This window comes from Palaemon carinicauda, chromosome 5, assembly GCF_036898095.1.
Source record: "Palaemon carinicauda isolate YSFRI2023 chromosome 5, ASM3689809v2, whole genome shotgun sequence".
Lineage (NCBI taxonomy): Eukaryota > Metazoa > Arthropoda > Malacostraca > Decapoda > Palaemonidae > Palaemon > Palaemon carinicauda.
In genome coordinates, this window is record NC_090729.1 from 169,362,085 (window position 1) to 169,387,260 (window position 25,176).

A 25,176-nucleotide genomic window follows, 5' to 3' on the forward strand; every position below is an offset into this window, starting at 1 on the left:
TCCGTCTGTGCCGGCCCCGGAGCCGTTATCCTCGACGTCTTCACCTTCTACCCCTCCATTGGACAGCATGAGCCAGGCGCTGGCCCATCTTATGGATTTAATGGAGAACATTCGCAAACGAGGCGAAACAAGGGAAGCGAAATTCAAGAGAGAGCTCTGTGAAGCTCCACTTATCGCCTCCCCAGGGTCATTCAAGCGACCCAGAGGCCAAGACCTCCCGATCTGCTCCAAAACCAATCCCTGGAGGTATGCAGAGCTTATGCCGATTTTAAACGGCAAACTCTACATCTAAAAGAAGATGGGAGCTGTCCCCTTAGACGACATCCAGTTTTGGCCAAGCTTTAACGCTTTCCCTGATTGCTTCATTCGACTGAAGCATGAACCAATGTCAAAAGAGGAGACAGAACCGAAGGAGGTCATGGTTTTTTACCACAATAAGGCACAGGCTCTCTTGTCAAGGGTGCTAGGGCAATTCGTCCCTAGTGAATTTGTCGTTGCCCAATTTGTCGCGCTCAATTCATCGTTGCTCAATTTGTCCCCAAGTCAATTCGTCGTTGGGCAATTTGTCCCCAAGTTAAAAGACAGTAGGTTGTTCAAATGTTTTATTTATTATTTTCCTGTTGTTGATGAAGAAATATATATATATATATATATATATATATATATATATATATATATATATATATATATATATATATATATATATATATATATATATATATATATATATATATATATATATATATATATATATATATATATATATACTAAGAATAAGGAGAGTGCAGATAGACTGAAGATCTACTGGAGGTGTGAAAATCGTGCATGCAAGGCGAGACTTCATACTGATGAAGACTATATAGAGATTAAGAAGGTTGGTATCCACAATCACGCTTCAACAGCCGCAGAGGTAAATGCGAAGACTGTAGTCTCAAATATTAAGCAAAGTCAATTTCATCTCGTGCTGCACCTCGCTCAATAATTGCTGGTGAAGTTGAAAAGTTAAACGAATGTGCTTTATCACAAATTCCTCGGTTGGAACAACTCAGTAAGAATTTCAGACGTTGGAGGCAAGCAGATTTTAATTATCCCGCACCCCCACAAACAAATGTTGGGTTCTCCATTCCAAGTGAATATTCCAAGGAGATGAGCTAATGCAAAATAAAAAAAATATAGACACATGAATTTGCGTGTAAAAAATGTCATGGAGAGATATGATCCTAATAAAAAAATTACCTTTCTGAAAATAATCGCGCACAATTTTAAATTATAGAAATTAAATGCTTAATGAATGTTTTTAAGAATTTTGCTGTAACTTGTCTACTATTTTCATTACATATTATCTTGTACTATAAATTTGACTGGAAATAAACTCTACACTTATTTTTTTTTTTTTGTATTTATATTGTAACTTCCCCCTTTCCTGAAAAGGATACAATATTAAAAGCAAAGTTTCTAAAAGTTACTTTCAAACTAAAATTGTCGTCAGACAATTCTCTTTTTCAGGAGCTAAGTTTTAAAAAGTACTTTTGAACTAAGATTGTCGTTAGACAATTCTTCTTTTTTTTATAGAGAAAAGTTTTAAAAAGTACTTTTGAACTAAAATTATCATTAGACAATTTCTTTTTTGAGGAAGCGAAAAGGGTCCAATATGTAAAACCAAAAAAAAAAAGGAGTGTCGAGAATGCGAAAATAAATTATTGAACTCGACGATTTGCCCAACGACAAATTGACCTGGGGACAAATTGAGCAACGATCAATTGAGCAACAACGAATTGAGCAACGACGAATTGCCGTCGACGAATTGACCGGACACCCTTGTCAAGTAGCCTGAGAAAGGCAGGCTATTCGGTGTCGAAAGTGTCCGCCTTGAGCAAGAAACACCCTACCTTTCTTGCTCCTGGTTCAATAGTATTCCCCTTTACGTGGAAGGCATTTAAATCTGTTGCAAAGGCAGTGCAGGCAGGCAAACCATGCCCTGCACTTGAGGAGTGCAGGCTTCTGTCGCTAGCCTTCCCCATGCAGGAGAAGGACTGTTAAGAAGTCCACCTAGCCTTCTCAGTAGGGAAACTGGACGCGGACATCGCTGGACGGCAGTTTAACGAGAATCTCCCTAAACTTTATGATTTTCTCTTGTGCAAGGAACAAGAGATGAAGGAGAGACTTTATCCCTACAAAACTGCATAGAGATGTGTGCAGGCCAACGAAGTACCCCAGACATGCTCATGGTCCTGGCCAAAATGCATATGGCCACCTTAGTAAAAGACCTCTATGCTTTCATGAAGGCTAGGAGAGCCTGTAGAGAGTTCGTATTCGCTGCTGCAACAGTGAAACATGAACCCAGGAAGCTGATATCTTCTAACATCTGGGGTAAAGACCTCTTTCCGAACGAAGTAGTCGAGAAAGCCATCATGGAGAATAGGAACTTTCTCCAGAAGTGGGGCATCTCTTCTAAGAGGAAGTCTTCCCTGGATGTGGGTCCCCAACCTAAAAGGAAGACGAAGAAGTCTAGACTTTTCCCTCGGCCTGCTCAACCACATCCCAAAGTTACTATGACCGCGGTGCCCCAGGTAGGCGGCCGAGGAGGTAAACCCTCTGATCAATCGAAGCAAGGAGACGCTTCCGGTAGGAGGGAGGCTCCAGCAATTTCAGGATTGTTGGACCTTCGATCCTTGGGCCCACGGCCTAATCAAGATTGGACTAGGATGGAAACTGGACATGTCTTCACCATCATTTCCTCAACTCTTCAAACACTCCAACCCCGTATTAGAAGAACATACCCTATGGCTCTTGAGCATACAGGTTATAAGTAAAGCAAAGTCCATCAAATTCCAGGGAAGGCTGTTCTGTGTTCCCAAGAAGGACTCACGAAAACTCAGAGTCATTCTGGACTTGTCGCCACTCAACAAGTTCATAAGAAACAGCAAGTTCAGGATGTTAATCCTTCTACGCATAAGGACCCTATTACAAAAAAGAGCGTTCACAGTCTCAATAGACCTGACAGATGCCTATTGGCACCGTCTAGTCAGTCGCCCCCTCTCCTCCTACCTAGGATTCAAGTTACAGCTGTATACCACAACAGACAAGTTTATATCTGTCTCGAAACAAGGTAAGCCTGGCCAGAAAAAGGTTTGTTTACATTTAGGAACAAAGTTACTTCCGTAGTTCAAAGTAATTATGCAGAATAGTAAGGAATAAAAGTAATGGTCATACATAACTTTATTTATATATGTTTGGGGCGAAATAAGACCCAAAAAACAATTAGACATTTATTGTCAAACAATAAATAAAAATTCAGCATACATTTCATAATAACATAAAAAATGCAAGTGAATAGAATTTATAAACATAGAACATACAGGCCAAATCAGAAATACTTGTTTTATCTGAAAACAAAAGTTCATGCCACTCAATTGAAAATTTAATAATTTTCTAATATTTTTCAGAGAAAGTCTGTATTTACACTTGTGTAAAAACACACGGCACTAGTGTTAAGTTTATGTTTTTTCACCTTAATACACTGGAAAAGTCCATAATGTCACTTTGATGACATTTCACTTTCCATGTTGCACTATAATGTGCCCACATGTACACCCTATAAAATTATAGTCCCAAATAATTCACTGTTCCTCGCAGCAGTAAGCGACAGGTTTTAGTACATACCTGCCGCCACCACGTATCTCTTTAATTCTTGCATTTGCTTCGCGTAGTGCTTGAAAAACACTCTGGATGACTTCCATCCAGTAAACGAGCAAAGGCTCGAAATCCATGAGCTGGAAAACATTTAACGATGAAGCAATTTTCCTAGGATCATGACCTGCGGGTGTATTGTTAGGATCCGCTCTGCGAATGAAGTAGGTGATCTTTGCCCTTAGTTGTTTCAGGGATAAGTTTGAGCCCGATGTTTCTCCTTTAAAGAGCTGTCCTCCCCTGAAGTCTGAAGTTCTACGAAGATAGACCTTTAGACACTCTACTGGACACAGCGAGACATCTTCCTTCAGAGGGCAGATTCTCCAGGGACCCCACCTCTTGGTGGGTAGCTCGTTCTTGGCGAGAAACGTTGGGTCAGGAAAGAGATTGAGTTCTCCCGTTTCAGTAAACTGGATAGGGCCCTCTTCCCGAGAAAGGGCCACTATCTCACTGACTCTAGCCCCTGAGGCTAGAGCAAACAAGAATATAACTTTTTGAGTCAAATCTTTCAGAGAACAATTTTCATTATTCAATATTGAAGCAAAATGTAGTACTTTATCCAAGGACCATGAAATGGGCTTTGTAGGTGCTGCAGGCCTAAGCCTAGCACAGGCCTTAGGAATTTTGTTAAAAATTTCATTAGAAAAGTTTACTTGGAAAGCGTAAAGCAAGGGTCTACTCAAGGCAGATTTACACGTAGTTATCGTGTTGGCTGCTAAACCTTGTTCATGAAGGTGAATAAAGATAAACAGAAATCTGGCGAGATTTCTTTTGGTTTTCTTGCCTTGACAAAAGCCACCCACTTCTTCCAAGACGACTCATATTGCCTTTTGGTATATTTAGACTTATATTCCTCTAAGAAGTCTTTACTTTCTTTCGAGATCCCAAACCTTTTTCTTATTGCTAGGGAGAGAAAATCATGAGATGAAGGTCTTGGGATTTCTGTAATGAAGCGAAGACAGTCGACTTCTGTACTTGTTGAGACAGAACTGGGTCCGGCAGGGGAATCGGCCTCGGCTGCAATTCCAATACTAGAGGGAACCAGTTGCTCCGGGGCCACTAGGGCTGCTGTTCCTTGAAAAGATCTCGGCTTGTTGAGGACCTTCATCAGAAGGTTGGATGGAGGGAACAGATAAATCCTGGTCCAGCTGTTCCAGTCGAGGGACATGGCGTCCATTGCTTCTGCTAGAGGGACCTCGTATGGGCCACATACCGAGGAAGTTTCTTGTTGTCGCTCGTCGCGAAGAGGTCGATCTGCAGTTCCGGGACTCGATGTAAGATGAAGGAAAATAATCTTGCGTCTAGGGACCATTCTGACTCTATCAGAGTTAGCCTGGATAGAACGTCTGGCGTCACATTGCGGAACCCTTGAAGGTGAACTGCTGATAAGTGCCATCTCTTCTTTTCCGCTAAGCGGAAGATGGCAAACATTACCTGGTCGAGTTGAGGTGATCTCGATCCTTGACGATTCAAGCATCTCATTACCACCTCGCTGTAGACTGAAGGGCAAGGGGATAATTTCTTCAGTGTGAGGAAGACTACCATGGCCTCCAACATGTTGATGTGGAAGGTCTTGAATAGAGAAGACCAAGTTCCCTGAACTTTCCGTTGATGAGTGACCTCCCCATCCTTCCAATGATGCGTCCGTGTTGATGATGACTGAGGGTGGAGGCGGTTGCCGAGGTATTGACCTCTTCAAGTTCTTGGCCTCCGACCATGGCTTGAGAAGTGATCGTAGCCGGATCGGTATTGGTCTTCTTAGATCTCTTCGAGCGTTTGATGCATATCTTCTCCAGACTCCTGATGCATCTTTTAGCTGTGCTCTTAGCACTGGGTCTGTCACTGATGCAAACTGAAGGGAGCCCAGCACTCTCTCCTGTTGGCGTTTTGAAATCCTGTTGGATTTTAGTAGTCTCTTGACAGATCCTGCTATCTCTCTCCTCTTCTTTAATGGAATGGAGAGGCGATGTGACTGTAAGTTCCAATGTATACCTAGCCATTGAAACTTCTGAGCTGGAGATAGTCGAGACTTTTTGGTGTTGATCTTGAATCCCAGATGTTCCAGGAACTGGATCACTTTCCTGGATGCTTGCATGCATTTTGTCTCGGATGCTGCCCACATCAGCCAATCGTCCAGGTAGGATATCACCTGGACACCTTCTAGGCGTAGTTGTTGAATGACTGCTTCTGCAAGCTTCGTGAAGATCCTTGGGGCTATGTTTAGTCCGAAAGGCATGGCTCTGAAAGCGTACTTTCTTTTTTGTAGCCTGAATCCTAGGTAGGAGGAGAGTTGGCGATTGATCGGAATGTGCCAATAGGCATCTGCCATGTCTATGGAGACTGTGTATGCCCTTTTGGGTCAGCATCTTGAACTTGTCATTTTCTATGAACTTGTTGAGTGGTGACAAATCCAGAATGACGCTGAGTTTGTCTGAGTCCTTCTTGGGAACACAAAACAGCCTTCCTTGGAATTTGATGGACTTTGCCCTCCTTATCACCCGTTTGCTCAAGAGTTCTCAGGTATATTCTTCCAGAACGGTGGTAGAGTGTTGGAAGAATTGAGGAAATGATGGTGGAGCTGTCTTCCAGCTCCAACCTAGTCCGTTCTTGATTAGGCTGTGGGCCCAGGGATCGAAGGTCCAACAATCCTACTACCGGAAGCATCTCATTGCTTCTAGTTTCCAGAGGGCTTGCCTCCTTGACCGCGTCCTCCCCTACCCCCTCTTCCTCTCGAGGGACATCTAGAAGAACCTCTATTTGACCCTCTACCTTTAGGGCGAAAGGTAGTGGTCTGCCTCTCATAGGGGGAAGTGAAGGCTGGTGACTGAGTCACCACCTGCTGGGGTACCATCTGGTAGGTGGGTTGGGGCTGTGCCACCATCTGGGGCAGCGCAGTCATGGAAAGTTGCTATTGTCTAGCAGGGCGAGAGGGCAACCTTGGCCTCTTTGTCTTCCGTGTCGGTTGGGGACCCTCTTCCGGGGAAGACTTCCTCTTAGCCGACATGCCCCACTTCTGGAGAAGATTCTTATTCTGTGGCAGCCCTGTCGACTATCTCCTTGACCACTTCATTCAGAAAGAGGTCTTTTCCCCAGATATTGGAAGATATCAATTTCCTGAGTTCGTGTCTTACCGCAGCCGAGGAAAACACGAACTCCCTGCAAGCCCTTCTAGCCCTAACAAAGCTATAAGTGTCTTTAATTAGGGTTGCCAATTGTGTTTTGGCTACGACCATGAACATATCTGGGGACCTATGTTCACGGGCCATTGCCTCCAAAGTAACCTGGAGGAACAGAGAGGCAGCAAGCCTTTCCTTTGTATCCTGCTCCCTACGCAGGAGAAAATCAGACAACTTGGGGAGGTTTCGCTAAACTGACGTCCAGTGATATCGGCCTCAAACTTCCCGACTGAGAAGGTAAGCTGAATATTCTTCCAGTCCTTGTGATCTGTAGGCAGGGCTAGGGAAAGGGGCCTACACTCCTCCAGTGTAGGGCAAGGTTTCCCAGCTTTCACTGCCTTGAACCCTTTTTCCGCAAAGGGGAAGGCCATTGTCGCTGGAGCAAGAAAGGAAGCGTGTTTCTTAATCGGGGCTGACACCTTAGAGTTGGTGAAGCCCCTGTCCATCAGACTGCTGGCTACCAAAGCTTGAGCCTTTGTAGGGTCAAGCACTATGACCTCCTTGGGCTCCGTCTCCTCCTTGGATACAGGTTCCGCCTTCAGACGAACAAAGCAGTCAGGCAGGATAGAACTCAAAGCTGGGCCAGAACTCAATGTCCTCGATAAGGACAGCTCCCAGCTTTTCTGATATGAATATCTTGCCGTTCGTGATTGGCATGTACTCGGCATGCCTCCATGGGTTTACCTCGGAGCACGAGAGAAGATACTTGACATTGAGTCTCCTACGAGACCCACGGGCCGCTGCAATCTGATGAATCTCCTTCCTTAGCGCAGCTTCCCTTTCTTTGCTCTTCTTCTGAAAGGTCTCCATGGCCATGATGGCAGACAGGGTCTTATCCGACTTATCAGGTGGAGGAGCAGAAGACGTAGAGGGCACTGGTTCTGGGGCTGGAACCAACGAAACAGACACTGTTTCGACTTCATCCTCTTCCGTCTCTGGAGCCAACGTTGCCTCCTCTTCTCGACCTTCAGGCAGAAGTTCCTTTTCGGTGTCCTCTAACACTTCTGACATCCTCTCGTCATCTAGATGGATGTCCTTCATCGCATCCGAGACATCCGTGTCCACAGAGATCTGGACGCAAGGGATCTCAGGGTGAGGCTGTGGAATAACAGCCTCCGCAGATGCTTTGGGGAATAGGTAGGCCCTCATACGCTCATTGGGGAGGTAAGGCCCCGTGGCATTTTTCTGAAAGCCACGAACCCATCTGCGCAGCTTATTCCGAGCTGCATCCCTCGACTCCGCTGTCTTGGGGTCTTCAAAAGCGTCATTAATCAAGTCTTTCCACACTGGACATACCTGGGGGTCCCATATTTGAGAGGTCCCTTGGTGATGGAACAATGGGAGTGCGTCCTACACTCCAGGTGGCCACAAAAGTCCCTGCTACGCACGTTGCAGAAGACGTTGCCACACTTCACACGGTCCTCCTGTAAAGAGAGGAAAATAAAATGAGTATAAAGTAGTTCATCTCACTAGATAAACTAATAAATATTATTAATAATATTTTCCATTTTATTTTATTGCATATAGCTTAGGATAGATAAGCTAGAAATGAATTAGGAAAGACACATACGTGTGTTTCCTGACCAGCCAATTGCTGTGACCTCCCTCAATATTAAACCTAGGGTTATCCTCCCCGAGAGGCCCAATGGAAGAGTCTAGCCTATAAGGATAGAAGACTGTAACTTGACACCAACTTCCAAAGGATTAATAATGAGGGTCATTATTAACTGATCATCTATCAGTATATGTAAAGAGAATTCCTTTCCTTATATAATAAGGTCTCAACAATATACTGCACCTGGACACACAGAGTATGTTGGAAAATTTAACTACTGTATACTTTATACCATAGTTTTGTGTCTGCAGTATGCTCTATACTGCAGATGTACTGGCTACTATATAGACATATACTCTAGTTGCCACCGGCATGTTACCGGCAAGGTTAGCACCTAGGGCACAGTTCAACTGACACAATATTGACTAAAATAGTGGCCGGCGGGTCACCGGCTGTCGGCACACTAGATCAGTCAGCATTCTATGTGACAGGGTGGTGGCCAGTAGACAGAACTCGGCCAGCTCTTGCCGGCTAAGTCAGTTGTGTCAGCGAATCATTGGCTGTCGGCACACGATCTAGCCAGCATCTTGCCGGCTAGGGTAGTGGCCGGCAGCCGCCAGTTAGGTTAGTACCTGGCGGCACTAGCCGAAAGAGAGAGAGAAAGCAAGGAGTGAAGGGTGATGTGAGAGCACGGTCTCACTTCCTTCCTCCAGAATGAGGGTTCTAATGGAAGGGGAGAATATAAGATAATCAAGCTTCCACCCATCCACCTCCGTTGCCGGTCACTGCCGGGAACAGGATGTGAATGGCAGTCCAAGGGAGGTCTGAAGAACACACTATAGTAAGGGGATCTTCTTCCGGCAGCTGGTTCCGCCGACACAGGGAAGCTGAGCGACTAGGCAATACAAGCAGAAGCCCAAGCCGGCCCTACAACCTGCCGGCAAGTGGTGAGATTGCAGGACGACGGCCAAAGGGTTGTGATGGCAAGGCCATCACTAAAGGACAGACGGGGGAGGGAAAGAGGGTCCTGTATGAGGTGTGAGAGGAGCCAGCGGTATGCCGGTCGTACCACACCTTAAGGAAGCTCTGTTTCAGTATCGGCGCCATCCTAGGCGGACGGAGAATTTATTCCTCAGCCTAGGGTCTGCCAATAGGTAGTAAGTAGTAGGTATGTAGTAGGATGGCCAGGGCATCAGCCACCCGTTGGGATACTACCACTAGAAACTAATGGGGTCTTTTGACTGGCCAGACAGTACTACATTGGATCCTTCTCTCTGGTTACGGTTCATTCTCCCTTTGCCTACATATTCACACACCGAATAGTCTGGCCTATTCGTTACATATTCTCCTCTGTTCTCACACACTTGACAACACTGAGATTACCAAACAATTCTTCTTACTGCACTATAACTGTTCAGTGGCCACTTTCCTCTTTGTAAAGGTAGAAGAGACTCTTTAGCTGTGGTAAGCAGCTCTTCTAGGAGAAGGACACTCCAAAATCAAACCATTGTTCTCTAATCTTGGGTAGTGCCTTAGCCTCTGACCATGGTCTTCCATTGTCGTGGGTTAGAGTTCTCTTGCTTGAGGGTACACTCGGGCACACTGTTCTATCTTATATCTTATTTCTCTTCCACTTGTTTTGTTAAAGTTTTTATAGTTTATAAAGTGATATTTATTTCAATATTGTTGCTCTTAAAATATTTTATTTTTCCTTGTTTCCTTTCCTCACTGAGCTATTTTCCCTGTCGGAGACCCTGGGCTTATAGCATCCTGCTTTTCCAACTAAGGTTGTAGCTTAGCAAGTAATAATAATACAGTAAGGGGGCCGGCAGTCATCTAGCTGTCACCCTTAATCAGAGAGGAACAGTTCCAGTGCTGGCGCCATCCTAGGCAGCAGAATAATATCTATTCTTCAGCCTAGGGTCTGCAAGCACAGGACTAGTTGGCTAAACCACAGGGAGAAGGGGAAAATCACATGACCCCTTCAAGTGCAGTCTAGGGAGGCTAAGCCTCCTATGCCGACAACAAAAACCGGCAGGGGAATCTATACACTCTGCCGACCAGCTGCCACCACACGACATGTACTCTGAGGTTCTGACCTAAACCCAAAGCTTGCCATCTGTAGCAAGGGGAAGGGGCAGAAAAAACCCTAGCCTAGTCTTGCCTGAATGACAACTCGAGGCAAGACTAACTAGGATTGTAGCCTTATGCTACACTCAGAGGGAAGGAGGGATTACCCTATACATGAAGGTAACCGGGGAGATTGTATGAAAGTATACTAAAGCCCCTAGGCTACTAGCCTGGTGACAGTGAGATCGACTACCTAACTCATCGAAGCTCTCTCGTATACTATCTTGGAAGAGGAAAATTTTATATGAAATTGATATATGTATCTTACATGTATATATTGCCTAATATCTTCATTTAATTCCAATAACACTAGGAACACTTTTATATCACGCAAGAAAGTAAACTAGAACGCCTCGGCTAGGAAGCCTAGCGTAAACAAGATCGGCTACCTAAATCGCCGAAACTAATGTGAATACTATCGGCATAATATAAATAATTCCTGGCAATGAAGACTAAATAGCTAAATTTATTTATTTAAGCTATTATACCGGGAAAGTCGTTCTGGCTAACTAAATAACTCATGCGTTACAAACGACAGCGCCAATAACCTCCAGTTCAGGCAATAGCTCTGCCAAAAAATTAGTTTAATTCGATTCAATTTTTTACTTTACGGCAAGAGCTAAATTTATACAACATAAGAATCAAATACTCAATTTTCCAGAGGCAGAAGAGGCTGGAGATTGCATAATAAATCCTAAAATCGAGAGATCACTGGGAAAACCACCGAGCGAGATTGCTATAGAAAAAGGAATAAAGATGGCAGCGATTGTGGCTCCATCTGAGTACTCAAATAGTAACGGAGGAAGGGAACCTTATTAACGGCTCCTCTTTTATTTTGCCACTTCTCCCCCTCGAAGCGTAAACGCTATGCGGGGTGCAGATTGCTATGTGGCGTGACAAGAATACGTCTCCTGATATTATGCGATATCTTAAAAGGAAACTTTAAGGATATTCGCGCCAGGAGTTAGAATTCCGGAGACCTTAAGTTAAATTCTCTGGGAATATCACTGTAGTCAAATATACTGTACCCTAGGAAGCTACTTAAAGGAACCTTCCATCAGGACGACATGGCCTGAGCCCAAAAAATAGAATTAGCAAAACTATCCATTACAATAAACAAACTAAAAACCCAAGACATTCTTAAATGCAATCAGACCAAAATTGAGGGAAACACTAAAGAAAGGGAGACGCATAAAATTGATGAAAAGAAGACTTTAAACAGGCTACCAACAGATGTTTACTTTAAAGGAGGAAAATGGAAATATTGCCAATAATAGAGATGGATTGAAAAAAATTACTGAGGCTTGCTATACAATAGTGATATAAAAACAAACATTGCTAATAGATATAATGAAACACCTGAGTCAATACCAAACATAACAGTAGAAGTAACGAAAGCATTAAATGGTATGAAAATGAGCACAGCAGGAGGAGAAAGGCCTAACTTTGATTTAATAATAGATGGAGGGGATTACATAGTATTAAAACTTGCTGAAGTTTACATAAAATATTTATCTATATATATATATATATATATATATATATATATATATATATATATATATATATATATATATATATATATATATATATATATATATATATATATATATATATATATATATATATAATCATCAGCCATTACTAGTCCACTGCATAACAAAGACATGTCCTTCCACTTGTGTGTTTATGGTCTTTCTAGGCCAGTTCACATATATATATATATATATATATATATATATATATATATATATATATATATATATATATATATATATATATATATATATATATATATATATATATATATATATATATATATACATATATCATTTACACAGTATACTATATATTATATATATATATATATATATATATATATATATATATATATATATATATATATATATATATATATATATATATATATATATATATACATACTAATACAGCTTTCATCTAAACAACTCTGGTAATCAAAAACCAGATTCAAAACCTAATGGCTTGCAAATTTCTCATCTATAAGACTAGAATTAACTACAACTATAGAATTTGTAAAGATGGTATTTCAAAACTACTTCCTACTTTATTACCCACAAAAAGCATTTTTTTTGTTACCCACTTTCAAATCCAGCATTTAAAGATTTTTTTTGTTACCCACTTTCAAATCCAGCATTTAAAGATTTTTTTGTCTATTAACATTAATGATGGGTTCAAGGGAGATTACATTGTACACTCGCACAGGATTTATTAATCGATTTGCTTTATACTGTATAAGCCAGAAAATCTTTTGGTATAGAAGGCTGGAACACTAATTGAGTACTAGAAAATTACCAGCTTTTCTTTGCATTTGAGATAACAATTTACCAATTCTATCAAAAAAAAAAGAAAAAAAAAAAAAAAAAAGGGGGGGGGGGAGAATTGAAGCATATAATCGGTGTTGGTAGTATAGCAACTTTTTTTCCAACTTATTTGGATGTTTTTCAACAATAAGTTTCCATAATAACTCAAAAGGAAATAGTTCATCATAGTTGGATTCTTCGTCTATTTTGTTCATCTTCATCTTCCTGTTCAGAAGGATGAACTGAAATTTTACTTATTGTTTACACCTTTGTACAGGAGCTGCTGCGGGGACTCGTTAGGTAGAATAGGTACTGTACTAGAACCTACGTTTACACTGTCAGAGTTAACTCGTAATGAACTAATGGCCGAGAATGAGGGATATTAGGATCAATGCTACTAACTCTGTCGTCTGCCTTGCAATCTAGTTGTCTAGAAGAGTGGCTAGGATTGTAGGAAGTGGAGGGTTTCCCAGCAGAATGGTCTAAAAGTGAATAAAGAATTTATGGCTCTATGATAGGATCTCAAATCTGTAACAAACGGTCCACCATAAAATCCTTATTGAATGGAACAATAGAATCACTAGACCTAACATAATTACTAAGTTTATGGATTGAAAAAGGGTAGATTAGCACAGAATTACTACCTTTAACTGAAGACTCACTGGCCTTCCTAAGGTTTAGCAAAAGAAGTTGAGATCTTTTGAAGCTCAACACCATAATAAACTAACTTTTCCAGGGAAGCCTTCGCACTCCTCACAACGGTTATTCAAATCATTCTGTCCCTGACTCAAGACGTAAAGAGAATGCAGATCACGATCACCCAGAAACAATTCCCATGCACAATCTACTCAATAATTGATAATAAATCTCGAAAAGGCATCTCTAAATGCCCTAAAAAATATAAAACTGAAAAATCTGATGTTAAGGACTGTTGACAAGCCACAAGTGATACAGACACTGAAGATAAAAACACTATGACTTGCCCAAGCCACTGATTCCATTAACTGCTAGATTGTCTCCTTACTTTATTAGAAGCATAAGTCTATTGCAAGGAAAGAAAGTAGGACACATTTTTCTATTCTAGGGGTAAATGTTGATAAAACCAAGCTTCTCGATAAGTAATATGAACATCAGGAGAGGCTTGTAGAAATAAGTAAAGAGGATAGATCTCAAGATAAAATAGGTTTAAACTTTTTAGTCAGTTCACCATACTTATTTAGCCAAGCTGGTAAAGTTTACATGTGTGATGTGAAAACAAGATGCGTTTGTGTTTCCTTTTGTAAATTCAACACTTTAAAAAATCAAGAACACTTGAATTGAAAAGTGAATGCAATAAAATAAAAAGCCTTTTCAGGTGTGGTTCCTCACAAACAAAGATTCTATAGTATTTGAAAGGCAGACCATCCACAGAATGATAGAAAGTACTGTATTCAAATTTTTTTTCTTTTATGCTGAACAAAAACCCATTCAAAGGAGGTAACTGAAAAATTTCCTTGCTGTACTTTACTTATTGACTAAAGCTAAAAAAATATAACTTTGCAAAATAAGACAAAAAAAAGCAAAGAGGGAAGAAAGAGAATAAAAGATGCAAACATTAGCAAGAGAATGCTTGAAAAAGTTAAAAGAGTCAGTCATAGAGGAAAGAAAAGTGTACTCACACCAAATCGTTTTAGTGGCCGAGGGCTTGAAACCCTATGTCTCAAGCACACCTAAAGAGATTCATTTTTTAATAAAGTAAATTTCAAAACCAATTATACTCATTTTAAGTCTAGATATTCTGCATATAAAACTCAATTATTTTAGGACCAAACAGGATTACAAGTAGATAATTTCTTTGTTTATATTTGGATCTGGGCGAGAAAGGGTCATTAGTTGTGCCACTGACCTCTGCTTTGTAAATCAAATATAAATGCAGGAATTGGATTCTAAAAAAAAATTTGCAATATTTCTCACACTGAAAACCTTGGTTCATAATACCTTCATTCCCTATTGCCTCGATTCATATTAGAACATTGGAAATTTTTGTCTACACAGTTAGTAATGGGCACACTAGGATAAATACTAGTCCATTTGTGGGAAAGGATAGGAGAAACTTCCAAACCTCAAATAATCTCACTGCTAAAAGACTCATTATTGTAAAAGTATAATAAAATTTAAACTCAAAGTTGCTTGCATAGGCTAGGTTAGAACAGGCTTTTTTAATTTATTGAATAGACTATATTTCCAGACCATTTGTGATATGTAATGGTGAAAGCAGCAAACAATTGTCTCTCTTTGCTACCTGTACTGTGCAGTTTGCGAATATACTGGGTTTATTGGGCAGTACTGACTTGAATATTTCCAGTAGGGTACGCTATATACTGGAACAGTACAAAAGATAAGGCCAATACAGTATGTACATCACCTAACATTTTACAAAAGCAGATATCCCTCTGGGTGTAATTATTCAGATAATCAAAGATATCATATAGCTAAAACCCTCAAAATCTGATGTCCAAAAATTAAATTTCCACATAGTAATGCCACTATCCAAAGAGTGAGCAACACTATAGCTTTACTAAATTTCCACACAAAATAGAACATCTTCTTTAGGTGGCATAAAACTATAAAATTAAGCCAAAGTACCTCACTTAAAGCACATTGCTACAGTTGAGAAAACATCAAAGGGAATCCCATCTCTTCATAAGGCACTTTCCTATCACCTATTTTCTGGCACTTAATACAAAGTTAAACTCTTTAATAGTACTACTGTATATCTTGTGAAAAAAAAATTAGAACAATGCAAGTACAAAGATGTATGTGAAACTTATCTTTCTAATTCTAAACATTAAAAGCACTTGGGTAAAGCAGACCATCATAAGATATTATATTATATTATAAAATTACTGGTGTTTAAAAATCTTGATTACTATAAGGACGGAATAGTCTGTAAAATAAAGCCAAAAACAATCTTTACCAATGAACCTTGGTGCAATACTACCAAGACAAATTCAAAGCTGTGTGGTGTCAAACTTTTGATAAACATGATATAACACTGTCAGGAAACTTACAAATTACTCTGAATCAAAAGGGAAAAAATATTTTCCCAGTTACAGCAGGTAAGAATCTCATGAAACAATCCAAGAAACTAAAATTCAGTTAAATAATCAGAAACCACTGAAAGTTAATTCCAGGTCTATCGCCCTTATTAAGATCTTTTGTCATACCAAATACAGTATCAAAAGTAAATGCCCTTCACAATTTTATGGAAGAGGAGCTGTAAATATCTTGGGTGGGGTGAAACACTACATGTCTTAAAAGTGTATGGACTAAACCAAATTAGGAAGTTTTGAAAGTTAAATCTCATGATACTGTAAAGTAAAACTCGAGGGGGATAAAGAAATTCCCAGGCTACATTTATATGCTACTGTAGTATACATACATTTTTACTGTAATCTTTTATTGCTGTTTTTCTAACTGACAGTAAAAATCTTAATCTATCAATAAACTGCAAATGAAAGTCAAAATTCTCTTAAGTGTTCCATTCTCATCATGAGAAGGCTATCCTATTTTACTTTGTCTATCTATTTGTATGCCACAATATAATGAAATATTTACCGTTGTTATTGTCCTTAAATGCTTAATAATACAAGTATGGGTGAATATATTTTGTATCATAATTGAAATCACAATTTATTTTTCAAGTGGATAATACCTCTGCACATTTTCTAAGAGCAACCTCTTTTGATGCATTATACCTAAGACACCTATAGTTTTAGTTTACCCAAAGTCTTGCTAAACTGTTAGTTGGAAACATAACCAGTAAAGTTAAAAGGTGGATTATACACATGATGACTACACAGAGCACAATAACATTAAATTTCCGGAAAACAGAATCATTATATCTTTTCATACAAACCCATAAAAGTAATACCTCTACATACAATATTAATTCATTCAGGAGGGCTTTCGTATCAAGATTTTTCCGCATGATGGCAGTTTTGCATGTGTATCACCTAATTCGTTCCAAGCCCAACAAAAATACCACATCAAATTCTATCATAAAGCTATAACCACTATAAAATATAGACAAATACATTTGAATCATTCAATATACCTGACCTAACTGTTAATACTACCTGTAAATGAAGTACCGTAGTTATTAGAACCTAATGCAATAGAAAATAATACAATACATACAGTACTTTACAGGAAAATACTGTACATATACAAAATATACAGTACTGTACTTTAATAATGTTACTCATACTGTTTAGAGGTACCTTTTTTTCATGCATAACCAAAACATTTCGTTCAACTCTATATCTTTAACCATAGCTAATTTATTGTTCAGTACTACAATTATTGTTTATTGGTGATACGTCAATAAATAACCTACCTTTTTTTTACACTCATATTTTTAAGCTATTTCATTGTAATATAATCCATTTTCATTGATGTTAATATGTACGTGCACTTACTTCATACAATGAATAAACTTTGTTCAGTAAATAGTTTTTTAACTTACGTATTTAGTAGCATTGTGCGTATATACATACCGTACATTCTCACAATGCAGTACTGTTCATTGAGGTTTTAATCTATAAATGTACTTGATACGAGTTATTGTAAATAAATAATCATTACATTAAAAAGAAAAAAATTTACAATCTGTTATCTATTTACCAAAATGAAAGAAAAATATACCTCTAATGTGTTTAGATATGTGTAGTAGCATTGTGCGTTCATACATATAATACAGTTCTGTTCATTGTATCTTTTAATTTAAAAATGTACTTATTGATGTAAAATTAATTGTAAAGAAATAATCATGACATTAAAAATGAAAAATAATATATAACGATCTACTATTCATTTCCTGAAATGAAAAGAACATATCGCTAACGTTTTGATATGCATAGTAGCATTGTGCATACTGTACATACACACAATACAGTACTGTTCATTGTGTTTTTTAACTCAAAAATGTTCTTACTGATATAAAAAAAGAGAACAAGACCTTACGGCGGTAACTAGCATCAAGTTAGGGAGATAACTAATAGGAAAGCAGGACGATTGTGGCGAGTTTACAGCCTTGCGGCGCGCGTATTTTAAAATAATTTTTAGGTGGCTAGGCGAATCTCCTTTCATATCATGAAGGGTTTTTTGCAATATGAGTCAAAATATATCGCTAATGTGTTTGATGTGTGGTAGCCATTGTGCGTTCGTACATACAATACAGTTCTGTTCATAGTGTTTTTTAATTCAAAAATGTAATTATTGATATAAAATTAATTGTAAATAAATATGACATTAAAATGTAAAAATTTTACGATCTATTATCTATTTTCAGAAAGGAAATAAAAATATATCACTAATATTATATGCATAGTAGCATTGTGCATACATAGATACTATACATACACACAATACAGTACTGATCATTGTGTTTTTTAACTCAAAAATTACCCTTTTGGTATAAAATATGAGAGCAGGATGATGGTGGCGAGTTTACAGCTTTGCAGCGCGCGAATTGAAAAATTATTTTTTGGCGGCCAGGCGAATCTCCTTTTGCATAATGAAGGGTTTTTCGTAATATGAGTCAAAAAAATCTTTGTATCTCTTCCCACATCAAACTTTCATAGCAAGAGGTATTACTGTTCTTACAATGCAGCCCATTTTATGCCCCTAACAAAATCCCAGACATATCAGTATCTGCCAGAAGAAGGAAGATTAATGGTACTGGGTAGTCTAAACATGAGCTCAAGGATCCTCAAATACGCAGAGACAAACAAGATCCTTTATTGTGTAATCTAATCAATTAAAAGAAAAAAAATGGGTTGGGAGGTGGGAACTCCCTCTAGTGATAAGAAATGGCTTGTATGAAAAAATAATCTTGTTTCCAAAAGTCAGATTTGGTTTCACAGTAAACCCATTGCCAATAGTATAGGGGGGAAAGAAAGAAGCAGCTAAGAACTCAGATTCTTCTCTGATGTTTTTTAATGAGATGTTAACAGTACTTCTATTACAAAACCAAACTAGGGAGAGAACTTAAGGTGTGAATAGATAAAAGAAAATTAATTGAAAAGAATGAATACTGTAGATGATTAAATGAAGACAATTAATACATCATCTGGGGATCTCTTTAACCGTGAATATATCAGCAGTCACAGTTTGTGGGACAATTTACCACCAAGTATCTTGAGATTAAAAAGTGTATGCAGAGGGCTGCTTACCACCACTGATTTTCTTTCTTCTGGCTAAACATTAATGCTTCTAATAATTTGTTTGACAGAAAATAAGCTACACGATAATGAAGTAATGAGTTTGTGGTAAGTGATAAACCTTTTACTTAATGTCCAATAAATTAATTTATTTTGAACATGATGCTTTCACAATGAATTTGAAGTAGACTATTCAGAATTTTCTAAAGTGCCCATATGACAACAATAGGCACAATCATATTATTGGACTTTATTTCATTGTTAATTATGGGTCGACATAAATTAAAGTCTCACCACATTGACGACAATACTTGAAAATAAACTTTATATTTACCAGTACAGTACTTTATAATTACATATATTTCTAGGAGTACCGTACATACTCGTGTAATGTTCGACTTCGTGTAATGTTCGACCCTCCTATTTTGCCTTCAAAATCATGAATTCATCATATACCTCATGTAATGTTCGAGTCTTGATTTTGGCAGTAGGCTAGAGGTTATGCCTCAATGGTCTTTTATCTCCAGCATACCATAATTACCAACAAAGTAAGGGTTATGCCTAAGTGCGACAAACAAATGTATAAAACAAATCGGAACAACACCTAAATACTAACATCTGTTTACAATAACAATTGAATATTCAGCGTACATTTTCTAGCGAACACTTTAGTTGCAAACCGCCGATTATCATCACCGCCTAATAGCTTTCAAAAACAAGCAAACACTACAAGTAGCAAACAAAATTAGTTCATCGTTTTGAGTAACAAATTACCATTACCGGTAATTGCAGGTAATTACGGTGATTATAATTACCCGTTATGCTAATCATTTTTTTTCCTCACAATAAATATGAATAAGAATTTACTCATAACCCATCAAGATGTCTACTAAGAAATATAAAGAATTTACTGCAAAATTCAAGCTTCAAGTTATTGCAGCCACTGTCCGCTGAAACAAATAACGTTCAAGCCGTAAAAATGTATGGAGTTACCGAAACTAGCGTTTGAACTTGGAGAAAAAAAAAATGTGGATTCAATTAAGAAAATTTTTTGCAGTTTATTATTAATATCAATTAATATACCATACCAAGTAAAATAAAATGAGCCTAATTTTTTCATTAACCATATCACATTATAACATACGCAACCCGACTGTTTGCTAGCTTCATACCTGCTGCGTTATGGTAAGTCATTACTCGTAGCGGAAAAAAACTATTTATGATGGTTTAGGAAATAAAATCCATGCTAATAATATGCCTGGTGTTGAATGAACATGGTTAGTACTGTATATATAGGCCTAGCCTATGTTTACCTACCGGTAGGTAGCCTTATATACGTGTAAGCATAGCATACGATTACCAACTGGTAGGTAGCATAGCCTAGGGTAATGTTCGCGTAGGCCTAGTTTACGTTTACCTACCGGTAGGCCAGAAATTTTTACTTTTTCAAATATATATCTCGTGTAATGTTCGACACTTACTTTTTTAACTGAAAAATAGGCCTTAAAAAATCGAACATTACACGAGTATATATGGTACTTTCACAAATGAAATAATGTACGGGAATTCCACAGAAACCTCTCAAGAACCAGGAGCATTAAAACCAATTTATCAAAAACTAAGCTCCTATCAAGAGCAATATGCTACAGGAATGGTTGAGTGAAGAATAGTTCTCAAACTGACAAATATGGAAATAAATTACTTTCCCTAACTATACAAACCTTTAGCCATTTATAGGGGGTATTACTTTCGGCGAAGCTGAAAGAACGAGATATTAAAATTTAGCGAGGGTTAACTATCCATCCCGCTAGTTAGCGGGGGGTAAGGAGAGTAGCTAGCTACCCCGCTCACTCACACACCTATGACTGTGCTTCACTTTTATTAGAGGTAGGACTTCAAGGGGGACAGGGTTGGTGGGTAAGTTTGTATAAATAGCTAAAGGTTTTTGTTAGAAGAAATACAAATTATTTCCAAATTTGTCATTTATTTCGTAACTTGAATACGAATCTACGCTATTTGTAGGGGGTATGACTCACCCATTAGGAGGGCGGATGTCCCTGCTAATCTGGCTTTTTGGATATACCCAGGGATTCCCCTTTATGTGTGTTAGCACATAAAAGAGGAAACCCTAATGTAAGCTGTATGTGTTGAGATACTAGCAATGTGACTGTCAAGGTAAGGTCTCTTCTGAATCACAGGAATCGTCCGAGGTCACCAAGACATAACCAATCCCACCTCGACTCGGTATGGGGACGCAACATTATTGACACAATACTAGGTTACACAAGGGAATAATGGTTTACCTGCAGAGGTTAAGGTCAGCTGTGCAGAGGACCCTGGATGCTGATTTCCCCAAGGGAAGGGAGGATGAAGAAAAGAAAGAACCAGTCATTCTTTTTCATTCACTCAGACTAAAACTAGGTAAACAATGCTTTTAACCTCCTGCTACTTCTCCATAAAGGAGATTGGGGTTATATACCAGTTGTTGTGCAACCACCACAGGACCGATAGAGAACATATCACATCTCTTGGGGGTTTTGTCTTGCAGTTAGTAGGCGGTAAAGATCATTTGACGCTTCCACAGGCCTGCATGTAGGACCTGCGTCACAGAGAAGTTACAATTGAACGCCAGGGACGTAGCAATGCCCCTGATGTTGAGTGCTCTGGTCAAGTGTCGGAGGAAGATTTGGATTCAGAGCAAAGCCAATGACCTTGCGAATCCAGGCAGAGATGGTGTTCTTCGTGATCCTCCTCTTGATCTTCCCCGTGCTAATGAAGAGTGAAGCCACTCAGGTGATCTCTCATAGTTTACTTGAGGAAGGGCCCCTAGTTTGTCTTTGGCATAGTAACCTTTGATCTGGATCATTGGTCATGGTGTGAAGGATTCCCAGACCATAGGGTTCAGATTCTGGAATCTGAGTTGCCAGAAACGAGGTTGAGCATTTCTTCATTCATCGTCATGAAAGAGAGGTTAAGGGTGTCCCATGGGGTTCGCCAACTCTCTTGGCCAAAGCCAACACAAGTGGGAGACCTGTCATCAAGGTCAGGAGACCTCTGCTGCTTGGAATCCTGGAACGAGGTCTCCTTTCCGACCAAGGGTCCGTAGGTTCGAAGCTCCGTATGACGGGCGATGCCGAGGCAAGGTTCAAGGAATAGTGGTGGCCTTTCATTGCCAAGAGAAGCTCCAGCAGAGAGGAAATGTCTAACCCTTTCAGTTTAAAGGTGAGACTCAAGGCTGAGCGATAGCCTTCTACTGCCGAAACCGAGAGGAGCATTCACTCCCGCGGATACATGAAGAGCTCCGCTATTGCTGGAAGTGGCATCGAGTTAGGAGATACTTCTATTACACCAACCATAGAAGACATTCCACTTTGTCTGGTAGACTGAGGCTGACAATCATCGCAGGTGTCCAGATTCATATTTGCAACTTGTAAAAATCTTTTCTTGAGTGAGGAGATGCTGAAGTTGTAGTAAAGCTACGGCTTTGTGGGAGGAGATGACGTGTGGTTGTCTGAGAAGATCGTGTCATGGAGGAAGTTCTCTTGGAAGCTCCGACATGAGTTGCAGAAGGTCTGGGAACCATTCTGCATGATGCCACATTGGGGCTATGAGGGTCATTGAGAGATTGAACGGTGTTCCAGTCTTGTTGAATACTCTTCTCGTCAGACAGAATGGAGGAAACGAATAAACGTCAATGTCCCACTGTTGTTGGAATGCATCTTCCCAAAAAACCTCAGGGTCTGGGACTGGGGAACTGTACAATGGAAGCCTGAAGTTCAGGTCCGTTGCCAACAAATCCACCGTCAGAGAACCCCAGAAAGTCAGGACTTTATTGACCTCTGGATGATCCAAAGACCATTCGGAACCCTCATTCGAGTCGCTCTGCTCAGGTTGCCCACAAGCATATTCCTTTTGTCGGGAATGAAGTGAGCTGATAGTGTTACTGAATGGACTTCCGCCCATCTCAGTATTTCTACTGCAAAAATGTACCGCCGTGCTTGTTGATGTAAGCCACAACTGTGGTGTTGTCCCTCATTACCACAACTGAGTGGTCTGCCAGGAGTTGATGGAACTGTTGAAGGGCCAGGAAGGCGGCCCTCATCTTCAAGAGATTGATGTGCTGGTACTTTTCGAACTTTGACCATAGGCCTGAGATCGTGTGGTACAGCATATGGGAACCCCACCCTTCTTTTGATGCATCTGAGAAGAGCAACAAGTTCAGGGGGAGGACGAGAAGGTTGACGCCCTTTAGCAGATTCTCGTCTGCCACCCACCACTCAAGGTCTGACTGTTCCTCTGGTTATATGAGGATCAGAATGTCCGGGGAATCGAAGGCCTGATTCCAGTTGGACTTTACCAGCCACTGGAAAGATTGTATCCTGAGGCGACCAGTTAACAGAGAGCTGTCTGAGATCAGCGGGATATCGATTCTGCAATTGGTGAGCCGAAGATGAGCAGCGAACCATAGGCAGGCAGCGAACGGCTAACTGTTGGTGAGCGGTGAACGACTAACCGTTGGTGAGCAGCAAACGGCTAACTGTCGGTGAGCGGCGAACAACTAACCATCGGCGAGCGGCAAACGAATGGAGGGTGACTGACGAGCAGTCAAAGGCTACCTGGTCAACTGGCAAGCAGCGAGCAGCCGTCAATCGGCAGGCTGGCAATCGAAGAGCCAATGGTGAATGGTGAACCGCTAGAGAAGATCACAAATGGCTAACTGTTGTCGAATGATGAACAATTGCATACCAATGGGTCAACGAAGGCTGAGTGACCAGGTAACTGGAACTAGCTGGAGAGTCACAAACTGGAGTTCATTGACGAGCAGAGCTGGTCTGACAAGCGCCGCAAGGTTGGCAGACTACGAGGCCGAGGAGAGACCGAGGTGTCACAGGCAAAGGGCGATCAGCAACATGTCTATTGACGATCAGTGGTCGGCAATCACTAAGCTTGTGATCGCCGATCATTGAGCTTGCAATTGAGAGGTCAGAGATGAGAGTTGGACAAGCAAACAACGCAAGGCTGGCAAACGGTGAGTCTGAGGAGAGTCCGGCGAGACAGGCGAGGTAACCAGCAGGAGAACAGCGAGACTGACGCGACTCGTCAGGCTTATGATATTACAAGGTCCTTAAACGATTCTCTTAAGGGGATCGTTCGGCTGAAGTTGACGACGAGTCAAACAGACGACCTTTTGCCAAAGGTGAAAGGGCATGTCTGAGGCAAAAAGGAGGACCATAAGCTCAGCGAACTCGCTGCTGACGATCATAATCCCCTGCAGGGAAGACTGCTCAGCAGGAAGATCTCTAGGACTCCGAAGAGGTGTCTCTAACGCGAACGAGAGAGGTGATCACCCAAAGGAGAGACAACAGAGATGATGAAGGGAAGTTCTTGCTCAGAAGGGAGAAACAGCCCAACAATTGGGGAGGAAAACTCTCCCTCAGAAGGGAAAGTAGTCCAACCCCAGGAGGCAGACCTCTGGGCATCGCTCTTTGCCTCCCATCAGCAAGCCTTGTTCAAATTGAAGGTCTACATCGAGCGCTACCTCAGAAAACGTAGCCGGAGCTAGTTCCTCGAGGTTAGCTTGTTGATCAGGAGCTGCCCAAGGCGTAGGAGAACAGGAAAGTGATGGCACAGTGACAACAGATTCCCCAGGAATGAAAAGCTCTGCTCTTCTACGTCGGCTATCTTAATCGAACGAAGAAGAACAGCATTGCTGACTGAGGAAAAATAAAACAAATTATGTAACAAAAAAAACTCCCCCGGGAGGAACACCTAGTCTGCGGATGGGAAAGGTGTCCACTGAGAGAGCAGACACAAATTAAGGATTGCACACTCCCTTCCCCGGCCGACATCAACGGGAGAAGGAGAGAGGCAGCTTAAAAAACTGTAACAAAATAAGAATTACAATTAATTAATTCAGCTGTAGCGGTGGCCTACAACGTTAAATTACAACAATTAGAATTTTACTCAATAAACGAACAAAAACATTCAGAAGCGCAACCTAACCTGCGAATGGGAAAGGTGCCCCCCCCCCCCCCCCAAAGTATTCTGCCGGCCGCCCACAAGTAAGCGGCGATGAACTT

General features: G+C 40.3%; 1 protein-coding gene across 2 annotated transcripts in view; it reads right to left on the reverse strand.

Moving 5' to 3' along the window:
- The window catches only part of LOC137641604 (C2 domain-containing protein 5), a 202,801-nt gene that overhangs the window by 102,239 nt on the left and 75,386 nt on the right, over positions 1-25,176 (reverse strand). The window lies entirely within an intron of this gene.